The sequence below is a fragment of the Boleophthalmus pectinirostris genome, unplaced genomic scaffold (genome assembly GCF_026225935.1).
Source record: "Boleophthalmus pectinirostris isolate CB_2022bp ecotype Guang Dong unplaced genomic scaffold, ASM2622593v1 HiC_scaffold_3, whole genome shotgun sequence".
NCBI lineage: Eukaryota > Metazoa > Chordata > Actinopteri > Gobiiformes > Gobiidae > Boleophthalmus > Boleophthalmus pectinirostris.
Genome location: NW_026571299.1, coordinates 16,476,817 through 16,492,402, shown reverse-complemented (window position 1 = coordinate 16,492,402; position 15,586 = coordinate 16,476,817).

Sequence of the window (15,586 nt, the reverse complement as noted above, 5' to 3'; positions counted from 1 at the left end):
ACTACAAACTTAACTACAAAAACACTGGACATGATTGCTGACTTGTTTATGTTATAATTTTGTGCTTTCTGAACATTATTTTGAAAGATCAATCAAAAAAGCAGAATGAACCTCACATGAGTCTTTTATTTGAGTTGCCAGGTTCAGTGCTGAAATCCAGTTGGTTTAAACCTAAAAGGCCTCTCTCTGATCTGAATCCTCACTACCTAAACCCCAGCATCTACAGCCAATCTTTAATCAGCGCCTCTTCTGTTGCAGTATAATGTTGTTCATATTGATCAAATTCTTTGTGGTGGCACTTCTGGTTAAGCGGGTGCGCCGTTCATTTCAATGGAGAATTTCAGAAGAGTTTTGTCGCTAAAACTGTTAAGGAATCACTGGTCGGACCCAAATATGCAGTAAAAAAAGTATTAACAAAATAGTCGTGGACAGGGGGATTGATTCCAGGGGGGGGGTAGGATGGGTCCAGGTTGGCTGAAGTGCAATGGTGAAGAGGCTGACCAGAGGCTTGCGGAACAGGTGGTAACGGGATGAGGCTGGCTCCAAAACGGTTGAACTGGGGAACAGACAAAAGTAAACAGGTAAGAGTCAAAAACCTTCAAAAATGCTCAAAAACACAAAAAGCCCGAGTAGTTCACCACTTGGTTGACGGAACGATCTGGCACTGGAAAGCAGGTCAGCAGGTCTTTTATTGCCGGAGATGATTACTGACGAGGATCAGGAGTGGAGCTCAGCAGGTGAGATGATTTGGGGGCCCGCCCAGGAAAAACCAAATAAGGTGAGAGAAGGGAAGAGGGAGCAGGGAAAGGAGGGGTAGGAGAGGCAGAAAGAAACCCTCACAAAAACATGATATAGTAAAATGTTCAGTGTTCATGTGCAGCAATAACTCAACAATGCACTGATTCTCTGGGAAGCTTTAAAACAGTTTTGTAGTCTGTGTTATTAGGTTCTTTTTTCAGACCAAGAGTTTGTTTTCATACCTGACAGTTTTGACTGCTCACTAGTGGTTTTTCTCAGAGCGGTCACATAATGTTGCTGTCAGATGATTTATACAGGTTTTGGCACGGGACGACAGCTCCATCTGCAGTCCGACTTCCTCAGAAGAGTATCCCAGGTGTGTCAGAGTAAAAAAGCCCCTCGTTCCGGTTTATAGTTCAGTGGGCACATTTCTGTATTTCAATTGCCTCTGTAATCCAGCGATGTTTTTATTTTCCAGTCTCCCAATTATGTTTGTTCCGTCCCACCCCGTAATGTGTTTTTTTTTTTTTTTTACAGTGGTCAGAGATAGCAAATTAGGCTACGTTCAGACTGCAGGGCTTAATGCTCAATTCCGATTTTTTTGTGAAATCCGATGTTTTTGCGAGGTCGTTCACATTTCCAATTAAATGCGACTTGTCTGTGACTTCAGTGTGAATGGTAAACAGCCCGAAAGTGTCCCGCATGCGCACTGGAGGACATGATGACGTCAACCCTATGCGTCAACCGCAGCGAGCGTGCTCTGTGTTTACAGAAGTTGTCCAAACATGGTCGTGAGCATTGAGCACCTGGCGATTTTACAGTTCCGGTTTCCGCCTGCTTCAGCGCAGAATAGTGATGTTTGTGGCTTGTTAATGACGTGTAGGTCGGATGGATGCGCTTTGGCCGTTCAGACTGAAGTCGCATGTCAAAAGATCGGATATGTATCAGATTCAGGACCACATATCCAAGTGGCCTGGGTCGCATTTGAAAAATTCGGATCTGTGCCGTTCAGATTGTCATTAAAAGATCGGATACAGGTCACATAGAAGCCAAAAAATCGGATTTGGGTCACTTCAGGCTGCAGTCTGAACGCAGAATTAGAGTTGTTCCTGTTCTGTCTTATGTTCCTTTTTCCGTGCACTGAACGCCCTCCCTGTTTTCCCGATGTATGTTTCATTGGACATGTAGGGTATTTCATATATGATAGTCAGATGGCGCTGCTGTTCTGCCTCCAACAGTAGGAAGACAGCGCCAAAACCTGTGTAAATCAGCTGATCGGACACGTCACAGCAACATCACATGACCACTCTGAGGAAGACCGGTAGTGAGAAGTCGAAACTGTCAGGTATGACAACAAACTCTTGGTCTGAAAAAATAACCTAACAATATCATTTATTGGAAGACCAAATAAACTTCATTAGAGGTTTGTAGTCTCTATAGATCTTATTTTCTATAACTTTCGGTCACCACGGGACCTTCTGGGACAAGGTGAATACTGTGAATGATAAAAGCTTGCATATGTCCTTTATATGCAGGTTATGGCAAGGACAACTAAGGTTCAGTTAAGATTTTAGTACCTTTTGTAAAACAGTAAGAGCGCATACATCCAGTTCCTTTAATTAAATACTGTAGATCAATGTTAAGTTATGAAGTTTTTAAAAAAAAGAAAAAAAAAGGTCTCTTTACGCTATTGTGGTTTTCAGATTCTTGAATGTGATGATCTCATACTTCCAGATTGAGGCCAGAGGTGGAAATATTCAAAAGGTCAAGTCTCAAATGCCGAACCTGGCATTTTCTATTCGTGACTAAACCCAAGAACTCACCGTATTACAACAAAAATCTGCATTTTCACAATATTAATTTTAGCTGCCCCCCATCTGCATTAAAAAAGATTTTGAAAACCAAAGGAGCTGTTTAGTTTTAAGAAGAGGTACCACATTTCTTAAAGGTGTAAAACTATGGATACGTCATTGCCTCTGCCTGGAATGTTCCACAGTATTACTTTAAACCGCTCTACCTTATATTTATTAAATTCCAGGTGATTTTACAGCTCAGAAACACCGAGAAAAACTGGCATTCTGACTGAACAGGGTTGACTCTCCACAGATCTGACCTGTAACTTGGTCTGGATTGGTTTGTACACAATGCACCTTTAATTTAATGTGTGTGGTGCAGTTTTTTCCACTCATGTTTTGTTTATTTATCTTATACTCATTTAGTATAAAGGTAACTCTCTGATATTGGCACCTTGTTTGTTGAATTGATGGATGTTCATAAAAAGTTGAGAATTAATGCTTAATTTAATTGTAATTTTGCAAATACTGCCCCCAACATCATTTCATTCAGGGTCGTCAAGAAGTTGGCTCTGATTTGTTAGACCTTTTCCACAATTAACACATAATTATAAGGTGAATCACTATACTCATTCACAGCAATACTGAATCATAATCTGAGTCACCATTATTAAATTTCATTCAAGATTGCCTGTTTATAGAATTACGTTTCCATAGCAACCAATGTCTGGCGTAGAGTAATGTCATTAGTTTCATTCATACTTTTCATTCATAAACAGGTCTGTAAAATCACTATTGCAGGTGTAAAGTGGAGCTAAATCAGGTTTAAAATATGACTGGAACATGATCTAAAGCAGTTATGTCCAATGAATAACACAAAGGAGGATACACGTGTAGATAAAATGGAGTGTCTTTGAAGTGCTTCGCTCTAGACAACTTTAAATGAGCTTTAATCGGCAATGAACTAAGACAATAACTGATAGAAAGTGAAATTAAGTCATGGACACAGTAAACAAATGAAGAAAAAAAATGTTAGTGGAGGTGCATCCTGGTTGAGGTGAGTGGGTAGGATTTTCTGGGTGGACGTCTGTAGATCTGAAGGAGGTCAGTGAGGTATAGGCGTCTTTTACTAATATTGGTACTACTGTATGCCAATGACACAAAGCTGAATTTTTTAAAGTGAACCAGTTTTGAACCAGCACCAGTCTCCCCATTACTGCAAAGAAACTGTACACACGATAAATATCGAGCTCCAAAATATATAGTTTCAGCTTTCACATATTGAATGGTAAGTCAATATAGTAATCATCATGACAGGCTTAATCGTCGATGATGAGGAGGATCTTGAAGTTGATACTGAGTTGGATGTGGAGCCAGTGGAGTTGTTTTAGATGAAATGAAACCTAATGTGGACTTTTTTAGGGCTGTTACAATGGAAAAAGCTCATATACCACACGTGTTTCAGGTATCGTCTCTGCGAGTACTCAGACCAAATCACCAACCCAATACCACTCTATTTTCCTGAGTGTCTTATTACAGGCCTCATTGTTGATTTTTATCCGCTCTGTGGTAGAAAGTGACAAAGCAGAAAAGTAAAAAAGCTTAAATAAGCACAAGTCATCATTGGGATCATACATTTGACTAATACTTTAGTCCTCAAAATCTCACTTATTCTTGTAGATTGATTTTCTTTGAAGAGGGGCTTTTATTTTTTGCTCTTGTACTGTAATAGCATTGACTAGCCTTAGGCTACGTTCAGACTGTAGGGCTTAATGCTCAGTTCGGATTTGTTTGTGAAATCCGATATTTTTGCGAGGTCGATCACGTTTTCAATTAAATGCGACTTGTATGTGATCTCCATTGAGAAATTTAAATGGCCCAAAAGTGTCCTGCATGTGCATTAGAGGACACAACAACATCGCACACAGCGAGCGTTCTCAGTGTTTACGGAAGTTGCTTAAACATGGACACTAGCATTGAGCCCCTGCACGATTTTAAAGTTGCTGTCGTACTGGAGCCAGAACATGTACATCTTATTTGTTTTAAGGAAGGAGATTGAGAAGGAGAAGGACAAGGTTTTTGGCCATGGCGTTTTGTGGGTCAGCAATGTCCGCAGAAAGGAATGTGTGGGTGTGGAGTCGCAGCCAAGAGTGGTGGGATTGCGATGTGCTTCGCTCCTTCACTCACACAGAGTTCATACATAATTTTCGTATGACAAGAAGAACGTTTGTGTACATTTGTGAGTGTCGGATGAATGCGCCCTGGCTGTTCAGACTGAAGTCGCACATCAAAAGATCAGGTATGTATTGGTTTTAGGAGCACATATCCAAGTGCCCTGGGCCGCTTGAAAAAAAAAAAGTGATCTGTGTCGTTCAGACATCGTTAAAAGTTCAGACACAGGTCACATAGGAGTAAAAAATCAGATTTGGGTCACTTCAGGCTGCAGTCTGAACGTAGCCTTAGTCTACTCCTTCAGACTATGTGGTATTGGACTGGTATCGGTGTCAGCATGTACACTAATGTCAAGTATCATATCCTAAAATGGACCGGAACAACACTGTTATCTGGTACAGGTGGCTACAAACATCTCTATTCAGTTTGAGTACACTGACCTTTTTTACTCCCTATGACGCAAACAGTCCTCTCTGTGTATGTGTGTCAGACCCTGGCATACCCTGGCCCGGTGCCTATCAGCTCTCAGTGATCACTCTGCCTGGCCTTCGTGCGCCCGCTGCCAACTGTCACAGGGCCTGCTCAGGGCTTGCCCACTCATCACGGCGTGGCAAAATCAATCCTGCGCCCTAATAGGTCACGAACCACCGCACACCGCGCGCCAACAGCTTTGGAGCGGAGATCAGGCGAACACCGGGCATGAGACACGGCGGTGAGGGAGCGTAAATATTTCCGCTAAATGACGTGGCGTTCATTAGCAACTGTTTGTGCAGCTATTGAAGTGGAAGCCAAATCTGATCTAAACTAGAACGCATTAGCATAAATATCAAAGTCTTTTATCTTTTTATCGTAAAACCTGTATTATCTGTCAGTGTATTTTTTCTAGTAATAAAATTGTATAATAATTCTAAATAATTAGTCCTGATAAATCACAAAGAGAGACTTAAGGAACAAATAGTTTATGAACAGTCCTATATTACACAAAATTGATTCTTGTGAGCTTTAAGTCATGTAATAATGCTTATCAAAAACATACTCAAAAGTTCAAAATGCTCTGTTCCCCCTTGTGATGTCATGTAGTTTTTAGATTAATAGCTACCTTTTGTCTTTTGTTCAGTAGAGATTGGAAATTCCAGGGTTGAAATCATCCAAATGATTCTAGTGAAGGTGTATGACGTTCAAAAACACAGTGGAGCACTTCCTGTACTTCCACTTGATGACATCACAAGGTGGAACAAGAACAACTCAGCTTAAATAGGCAGGGTTTGTGTGTTCATGTGTGAATGAAACAAAACACAACTTCTGATGAGGAAACAACATTATAACAGATCAGAAAAAAGAGTAATATGGGGCTGAATAAATAGTGTAGTCAGAAATGTAGATGAGTAGAGATAATTGGTGGCCTATAAGTCTTTAGAAAACAAATAATCCTCTTATTAGCGATGCCGTTGGCCAAACAGAAAGGCAAAGACAAGGTATATAAATAAGTTAAATGTAATAAAGTCAAAAAAATATGTAATTTAACAAAGGCTCAAATAACAGCCAACTACTAATCAAAGTATCAAGAAGACAAATAAGTATAATACAGACAATAATAATTGATAATAAAGTGACCTTAAACAAACTAGATAAACTAACTTAGTAAAACAAACTAAATATTGCTCAGCCCTTTTGTTTGGCGTGGAAGGTCTCTGCTGAGGGTCCTCTGTCTGGCCACTCAAATAAAAAAATAAATTAACAAAAAAAACAAGTGTAAGTGAAAATTCTCATATTAACTAAAATGTGTGCCCCCAATTTAGCATATAAGTCTAAATAACAGAATTAAACTAGAAAAGCACTCAGAGAGCGCAGACCTCCGCCAAGGACTACCCCCATTTTTTATATAAATTGCGATAAAATCAGTCTTCTGGATCAGATCCGAATCAGCCTTTGGAATATGAAAGAGGATCCCATTGTCCATCCCTGAGTCAAATTTCATGGGGTTTGGTCAATAATTAACCGAGATATTGAGAAACAAAATTTTTGGCCCCATTTACCAAAATGTTAACTAAAATTTCAAAGTGATCCAGAATCCAGGATTTCTTCTGGATCACTCCCAAAATGAAACCAGTTCTTCCTTTTCACATTTCCAACAAATCCTGAAAATTTCATCAAAATCGGTCCATAACTTTTTGAGTTATGTTGCTAACAGACAAACAAACAAACAAACAAACAAACAGACAAACGCCGGCAAAAACATAACCTCCTTGGCGGAGGTAATTAAACTATATGTGCTGTCATTAACTTAATTAAATGAAATAATACTAACACTGTGGAGTGGTGGTAGAGATCCTAGCCAGGCTGGTGTCACCTAGTGCCTTCGCTCAATTTCATTTCTTTCCAGCGACTGGGTCAGGAATTGGAATACACTAGATGGTTTGCAAAAACCCCGGAAGTGCGAGTTCGGGCACCAACCAATCAGTGAAGAGCCATACATTCTGTGTTGGCAACGATTCCTGAGATCGAGGATTTAAAGTCGGAACAAAGAGAATGTTTTGGGAATTTTATGAAGGGGAAAGACGTTATTGCCCTTCTTTGTATGGGATTTGGGAAAAGCTTAATATACCATTTAGCGGCACATTACATACGTCACGACCAAATAGCATCGATTGGTTAAATGAAAAAAAGTACCCGCCTACCATCAAGTGAACCAATCCTAATGCTGTGAGGTCAGATGGTTTCCACGAACTGAAACCGGCTGATGAATCAGGCTAGAGGTATCCACCACAAGCGATAAAGTTTTTCAATTCAAATGTATTAAAATCCTTTCCATATAGCCAAATACATATTTTAAATTTTCAAGGTTCATTAACTCTAAAATATAAACATGTTTTTACTGATACAGGACTAATATTAGAAATAAAAGTCTCAAACTGAAAAAAAGTAGTTCATCCATTATGAGAAACTGTGTATAAACTATGTACACTTCATAGAGTGATGAGCAGAAGGATTTTATTCTTAGTTTATTTTTTCTTTCTTTTTTTAAATCAAACATTTGGTACTCGGCAAATGTTCTGAGAGAAACTTCTAGGCCATGGGTACAGAAGCTACAGAAGCTACAGAAGATTTAGTTTGATTCAAATTCTGTGTAATTAAACATATTCAAATGGCTTGCTTCAGTTCACTCATCTGCGGCGTGGGGAGAGTGTAGACTAAATAAGCCAAGTGTTCTTTCCCTGGTGCTGTCCCCCTTTGAGGCTCTGAATAAACACTGCATTTATTTCTTTGAACTTATCTCTCCCAAGCTATAACATACCGTCGGGGAAGCACAGTAAGGCAGTTTTGTACAAGCAACCATAAAAGTGAAATCGACAAAGACGTAAATATATATTTTTTGCATTCTTACGTTCTTGCAAAATCTTATATTCTCCATAAACTTACTCTTTGACAACACAGTGTGAGAAGATTGAATATTTGAAATGTTAAAGGTGCACTGTGTAATTTGAGGGTCCGTCACCTGCTTGTGACGGGCAGCTCTACCGTACGCTGCTTTAATTACAGGTGGTTTTGTACGTAGCTCAAACATATCTAGAAAAACAGGCATTCTGACTTTGAGTGGGGTCGCCTCTCCACAGATCTGACCTGTAACTTCTGGTTTGGTCTCCATGATGCTGTTTAATGGTCTGTTCAGACTCCCTATACTCCCCTAATGACACTGGATCAGTCCTGGTATAGTCTTGGTTCAGTCCTGGTCCAGTCCTGGTCTAGTTCTGATCTGCTCCTGGTCTAGTTCTGGTCTAGTCCTGGTTCAGTCCTGGTCCAGTCCTGGTCTAGTCTTGGTTCAGTCCTGGTCCAGTCCTGGTCTAGTCCTGGTCCGATCCTGGTCCTGTCCTGGTCCAGTCCTGGTCCAGTCCTGATCTAGTCCTGGTTCAGTCCTGGTCCAGTCCTGGTCTAGTCCTGGTCCAGTCCTGGTCTAGTCCTGGTTCAGTCCTGGTTCAGTCTTGGTTCAGTCCTGGTTCAGTCTTGGTTCAGTCCTGGTCCAGTCCTGGTCCAGTCCTGATCTAGTCCTGGTTCAGTCCTGGTTCAGTCTTGGTCCAGTCCTGGTCCAGTCCTGGTCTAGTCCTGGTCTAGTCCTGGTCCAGTCCTGGTCCAGTCCTGGTCCAGTCCTGGTGTAGTCCTGGTGTAGTCCTGGTGTTGTCCTGGTTTAGTCCTGGTTTAGTCCTGGTGTAGTCCTGTTTTAGTCCTGGTGTAGTCCTGGTTTAGTCCTGGTGTAGTCCTGGTTTAGTCCTGGTGTAGTCCTGGTGTAGTCCTGGTGTAGTCCTGGTTTAGTCCTGGTGTAGTCCTGGTATAGTCCTGGTGTAGTCCTGGTATAGTCTTGGCGATCATCTAGGTGATTATGGCGAATATATTTATACTTCGCTAATATTTGTGGCTCCCGCTCTGGTTCTCGGGTCTTTCTCTTTCTTCCAGATAATAACGTCACTACGTCACTGGGTACTTGTCCCTCCATTGGTTCGCGTGGCGCATCCATCCGACACTAAAAGTTCAGCATTTTCAATTTCTGACACTGACGTCCTTGACATGCATCTAGACCGTCGACACCAGAACGCTCAAGAAGTGCCTCGTCGACACCAGATTCACGCCGCACTGACGCCCAAAGACGCGCAGCAAAAACGCAGGACGCCCCTAGACACACATAGACTTTGCATAGAAACTGGACACCTTGACGCACCAGTCTGAACGGACGTTTACATTCCCACATTCCCAACATTCCAGAGAAGACCGATCTCCATGGAGAAAAGTGTTTGACAGACCCAGTGCCAGAAAAGTTACATAATGCACCTTTAAAAGTGCTGTATCCATTGTTGTGTTGTGTTTGCATGTAATTATTATCTATAATATAGTTGTTGTTTTGTTTTGTTTGTTTTTTTATTTGCCCGTGAACCAGGAAGTCAGTTGTTTGCATGCAAGTTGCTCTTAGCATTACTGTCATGGTAAAACTCTGCATAGGCCTCTGAAAATTGTGAAAAACTCATCACATTGAATAATCAGGATGCTTGGAATGCATAAAATAAGTGAGGAACAACTTTGGACCACTGCAAACTGCTGAACTAGTTCTGTTTTTCAAGTTTTTTAAGGCAGTAAAAGGTCTACCTGGTAGTGTGGTGCATAGATAAAATTAAATGAAGTAATAAAAAAAAGGCCGATTCAGAAATTTAAGGTAAAAGTGCCACTGTTTTGTCTCTCCACTCCACTGCAGATTGGATTGACTTCTATACCTTTCTATATAAAGTTTGGTATCTTATGTAGTGCTTTTGAGCTGAAGTAAAATAGCCAGGTCAGTTTGTGTGAACCTGCTGTCAGTCTGGAGCTCCGTAAGAGTCAGATGCCAACAGCCATCAAACTCAACAAGAACACAAGTACAAATGTATCCGGACAGGCCCACGGTCAATACGAACGGGGAGCTCTGCTGGAGAGATCTGCACTGCCAGTCTCTGCAGCTCAAACAGAAATATGGCTTGTCATTTTAGAGCATATAACAACTAAGACAAAAGGTTTCGGCAAATATTGATAAACTTTAAAGCAAACCTATTCCGAAGTATGTATTTTTTAGAGTTTTTCAACCATGTTATTGCTGTTTCCACTCACAGTTACTCACCCAAAGTTGTATTTAGAGTGATTCATGCATTTTCAGTCATCTTTAATAATTTATTCTCAACACTACATATTGCACATCAACTCTCATTGTCACCACCACTGGCATACGTCCACTTCTACTTACTTCATCTCCAGTTTTAATTTCTTAATCGGTGATACACAGCATTGTGTTGTAATTTTGGTAAAAAATGGAAAAAAAAAAAAAGATCTGTTCCTTGCTAATCTGCTTTGTTTTGATGACTTTTATGGAGACGTCAACTCCCACTGAGCACACCACAGTTTTCTAACAAGGAAGACACTGAGCTTGTTTCTTTTATTAATTTGTTTTAGATGAATATTGCATCTTAAGCATGGTCTTTCTACATTAATAGAAACATCTGCTGGCTAGGTGAGCATTGAATAGCCTGATTCATCATCTGGTTTCACTTCGTGGAAACTGTCTGACCTCGCAGCATTAGGATTCGTTCGCTCGACAGTAGGCGGCTACTTTTTTTATTTAACCAATCGCTGCTATTTGGTCATGATGTATGTAATACGCCGCTAATGAGGCTAACTGGTATATTAAGCTTTTCCCATATCCCAAAGGAAGAAAGGCAATAACGTCTTTCCCCTTGATAAAATTCACCAAACGTTCTCTCTGTTCCGGCTTTAAATCCTCAATATTGAAAAACTCCATGGAGACAAATAGGTGATGCTATCAGGCCAAGTTACACAATACAAATGTACATTTCAAGGCATTTTTTTTGGCCACAGAAACCTTTATATTTGAATAAATGCAAGATAAACAGGGACGTGTAATGCCGTACTATTTAACAAGCAGATAATCTCCATCAGAAAAGTTACATAGTGCACTTTTAAGTACACAGTGTATCCAAAGTCTGACGCAGGCCTAACCAATCAGCGATCCAATTCCCCCCTCCCTCTGCTTTCCATGAAGTTCCAACTTTGTTATTTTAATTGCCGTGACTTCTTTTATTTTTCCACCGGAGCAATTAAACCATATTTGCACATTGTTGGAGTCCCAGTTGAATTACAGCTTGCCACCATCTCACATAACTTGACCTTAACTGAAGCATTGAATTATGACAGTCGACATGCTAAGGTTCACATACAGAACCCCATTAATCACCACACTCTCGGGATTTCACATTTGAAGCCATTCAGCCTGTAGAGGACTCCATTTAGCTGAAAAATGCACTTGATATTTTAATGCATTCCCAATAGGCTAGAGTCATTTGGCTTCTAGTGCTATTGCAAAGCATTGTTTCTGAAATGGCACATAGAGGAGTTTGGGTGACTGTGTGTGGGGTTAAGTTGAGGTCTGTTTTGGAATTTAAAGTAGTTGTTGATAGTAAAATTAGTTGTAGTGTGTTAACTTATGAACTGATCAACAATTATATAATTACATTGAAAGTGAAGTTGCAAAATTAGGGATTCAGTTCACATTAGACACACATTTTGGAGGACTTACAGCTAAAGTCCCAGTATGCAACTTTTTAGATACAACTGTTGGCTGTTTTATTGAAGGCTGGCATCTCCATAAACCCAACTCCTATTTGTTTTTATGGAAATGTTGGTTCTTTGGCTATACTATTTTAGATTGATCCGTCAGCCGGTTTCACTTCGTAGTCTGACCTTGCAACATTAGGATTTGTTTGCTCAACAGTAGGCAGGTTCTTTTTTATTTAACCAATCGCTGCTTTTTGGTCATGACGTATGTAATGCGCCGCTAACAGGGCTAACTGGTATATTAAGCTTTTCGCAGATCTCATAGGAAGAAGGGCAATAATGTTAATTGATTAAATTTACTAAACATTCTCTTTGTTCCGGCTTTAAATCCTCGATTTCGGGAATTATTGCCAACACAGAATGTATGTCTTTGTCTACATCCATTTCGAACGCTTTGTTTACTGTTGTGCTGTACCACAAAAAAGAACCCAGTCACGGCTTCACAGCTCTTCGCTGATTGGCCGGTGCACGGTCTACAACTTGCAGACTGTCTAGCGTATTCTGATTCCTGACCTAGTCGCTGGAGAGAAATGAAATTGAGCGGAGGCGCTAGGTGGCTCCAGGCTGGCAAATACTATTCCACAATCTGGCATGAAATATTTCTGTCTCCATAGGGAATGTATTTATTTCTTTTTATTTTCTATTATTTATTTGCTAATAAAAGTGCATTAAATGTCCATAAAGAGACAGTATTAGCTGTTTGAAGAGGATATTAACTGACACATTTGTAGTTTTATATTTGTGTCTTATCCAGAGTCGATCCAAGATGGCACCATATACGATTGCCCTGGTGTTTTAGTGTACTTTAATTAACCTACTCGCTCTGATAGCTTTGCATCATTGTTCTGCCCATATTGTATATCTTGTATTTGTCTATCAATGTCTATATTCATTTGTCTTATTTTAATGCATGCCCTTATGGATTTTCTTCACTGACAATGGCAATAAATCTGATTCAGATTCTGATCACATTTGTATAGTTCTGTTTCATTACTACACTTTTCCGTAGCCTTACCGTGCTTCTTAACTTAGCATGAATTGCACTTTCTATTGTGTTGTGCTGCCAGTGTGTACCCAGAGCCCACACTCGTCTCTCCTGCAGGCGCTCCTCTTCTGCTGTATGCTCAGGAGAGTGCACAGCCCACAGCGCTGACTTTCCAATACCACGGACTCTGCCTCGGCCAACAGTCTGAGGAGGAATTATTTCCGGAAGCTGCGAGCATGCTAGTGGGCACGCAGAGCGAGAGAGATTAGAAGTGTTCCCTCGGTCGGCAGAAATACAATAGGTTAAACCACCTGCTGGCTTATAGCATGGCTTATATGCTCCACCAACACTGCAGCAACTCAAGTTCTTCCAGTCAGAACAATAACACTGACTATGTTTTTATGTATTACCAGAGGTGGAGAGAGAGCGACATTCTACACAAGTAAAAGTAACATCATGAGAAAATAATACTAGAATTACTTAAGTAAGAGTAAAAAAAAAAAAAGTATTTGGGAAAACTACTTCTCAAGTAAGAGTAACTTAATCCAATCCAGTCCAATCCATCTTTATTTGTATTTGCACAATATAAATTAACACATTAAATAAAATAAAGCATAAAATAAGTAAATAAGCAAGTCAATAAAAAACATAAACAATATTAAAATTAGCAAATAGAAAAATAGAATAATCAATAAAAGACAGTCAGAGGACCAGAAAGTTCTCACGCCGTGTTAAAAGCCAGTGAGTAAAAGTGTGTTTTTAAACGAGACTTAAAAGATTCGACTGAAGGGGCGCTGTTAATGTGAGGGGGAAGAGTGGTCCAAAGTTTGGGGCCAAACACAGAAAAGGCCCGGTTACCCCAGGGTCATCGCAGGGTCGCCCGGCTTTTGAGTCTCATTTTTGGGACGACAAGTTGGAGCTGGCCCTCAGACCTCAGAATGTACGAACAATGAGGTCTGAAATGTACACTGGGGCCAGTCTATGAAGTGCTTTAAAAACAAGCAATAACATTTTAAAGTTAACTCTAAAATAAATGGGAAGCCGGTGCAATGAGGATAAAATAGGTGTAATGTGTTCTCTACGATGTGTGCCGCTTAAAAGACGTGCGAGTGACAGGTTTGCTCGGCTGATACCAGTGTGCAGCGCATTACAGTAGTCAAGACGTGTAGACATAAAAGCGTGGATCACCCGCTCCAAATCACTAAAACATGAAACCAATTTGAGTCTGGATAAAGGCCGCAGGTGATAAAAACTGGATTTAACCACTGTGTTTATTTGCTTGTCAAACCTAAAGAGTAACTGTTGGAATTTAATGTATGAAAGATCATTTGAAGTTATTGTAATTTGAAGGACAACATATTTATAATGAGAGAAAACCGCAGGCAATATTCTACATTATTATGTTGAATGGTGTGTGGGATTGTTGTTATAACTAACATTTTTGCTACTTCTGTTCATACCTTTGAAAATATTTTGATAATTTTGAATCTATATTTATTAGACCTTAACAGACTCTTTGGGGCTGTATTTAGAGTTTTCATTTGATCACTTTATTGGACACTTTCTACAGCCAGCATGGGGACAGAATGTTTACACATGTACTAAGGGTGTAATGATATCCAAGTCTCACAATACGATATCATCAAGGTACGATATTTACTGCGATATTTTGTGGAGGCTAACAAAACTGTGAATATGCTACTTTTCCTCTTAAAATTTCTTGACAAGACTTAATCCAAAGAACTAAGACTTAAAAGTGCTTAGAACTATTATTTCTTCTTGTATTCTACACTGAAATGGAGCAAAGGATCATGGTTTATGTAGTTTCTTCTGTCTTTTTTGAGCTATCTCTGCACCATAACTCTTAATTTAAGCAAAGAGACTTGTAATTCGATATGTTGTGATGGTCCATAATATTATTGTGAGAACTTTCACGATACGATATCACAATATTTGGGTTATTGTTGCATCCCTACTATGTACATAATGGCAGCAAATATATTTTTATAGTGAAGCTTATGTCATAACTGTGATGAGAATGAGTCAATATAGCTTAGTTAAAAGTTGGTTTAAGTCAACATTACCTTGTACCCGACCTTTTAAACGGATAGATTATTCTAGCCTTTATCTTTCAACACGTTTCTTACCATTATTTACCCGGTGTCCTCGTTGCTATCTCTTGGTCTAACCTCTGCACGGCTCAGACACCACAGGGTCGTGTCTTGGCCCCTCCCATGTTGTCTGTCAATGTTTGCCCATAGTATTAGGCCCTCGTCGCCCCGATGGATAGAATTAATTGATTAATGCTTTTATCCAATTACTGCTCCCTCATGCAGTTAATCAGCTGGCAGAGGCTGGGACTGGGGCTGCTCCGTCAGTGGGACTGGAGACAGGCAGACGTGTGGGGAACAATGACCTCTCTCACTCTTCTTTACTCAGGTTTTGATTCTGTGTGCGGAGATACATAGTTACAGGAAATGTTATATATATTAATGAGTAGTTTATACAATTCCTGTGAAAATATGTTGCACTAGAAAAAAACAACTACTTTAAAGGGCTTATATAATATTTAGACAGGCGGAATCTGTACATGTTTTTTTTCACTGGCTTTTAACAAGTGAGATGTACATTTCTTGTTGTTGAGTATCTTATAGTTTTCTTTTTTTAGTAGTAGTTGTATTGGGTTTGTATTGTGTATTGTGTTGTACTGCGATTGTCCTTGTCTATCCTGTGTTTGTGTACAGCACTTTGG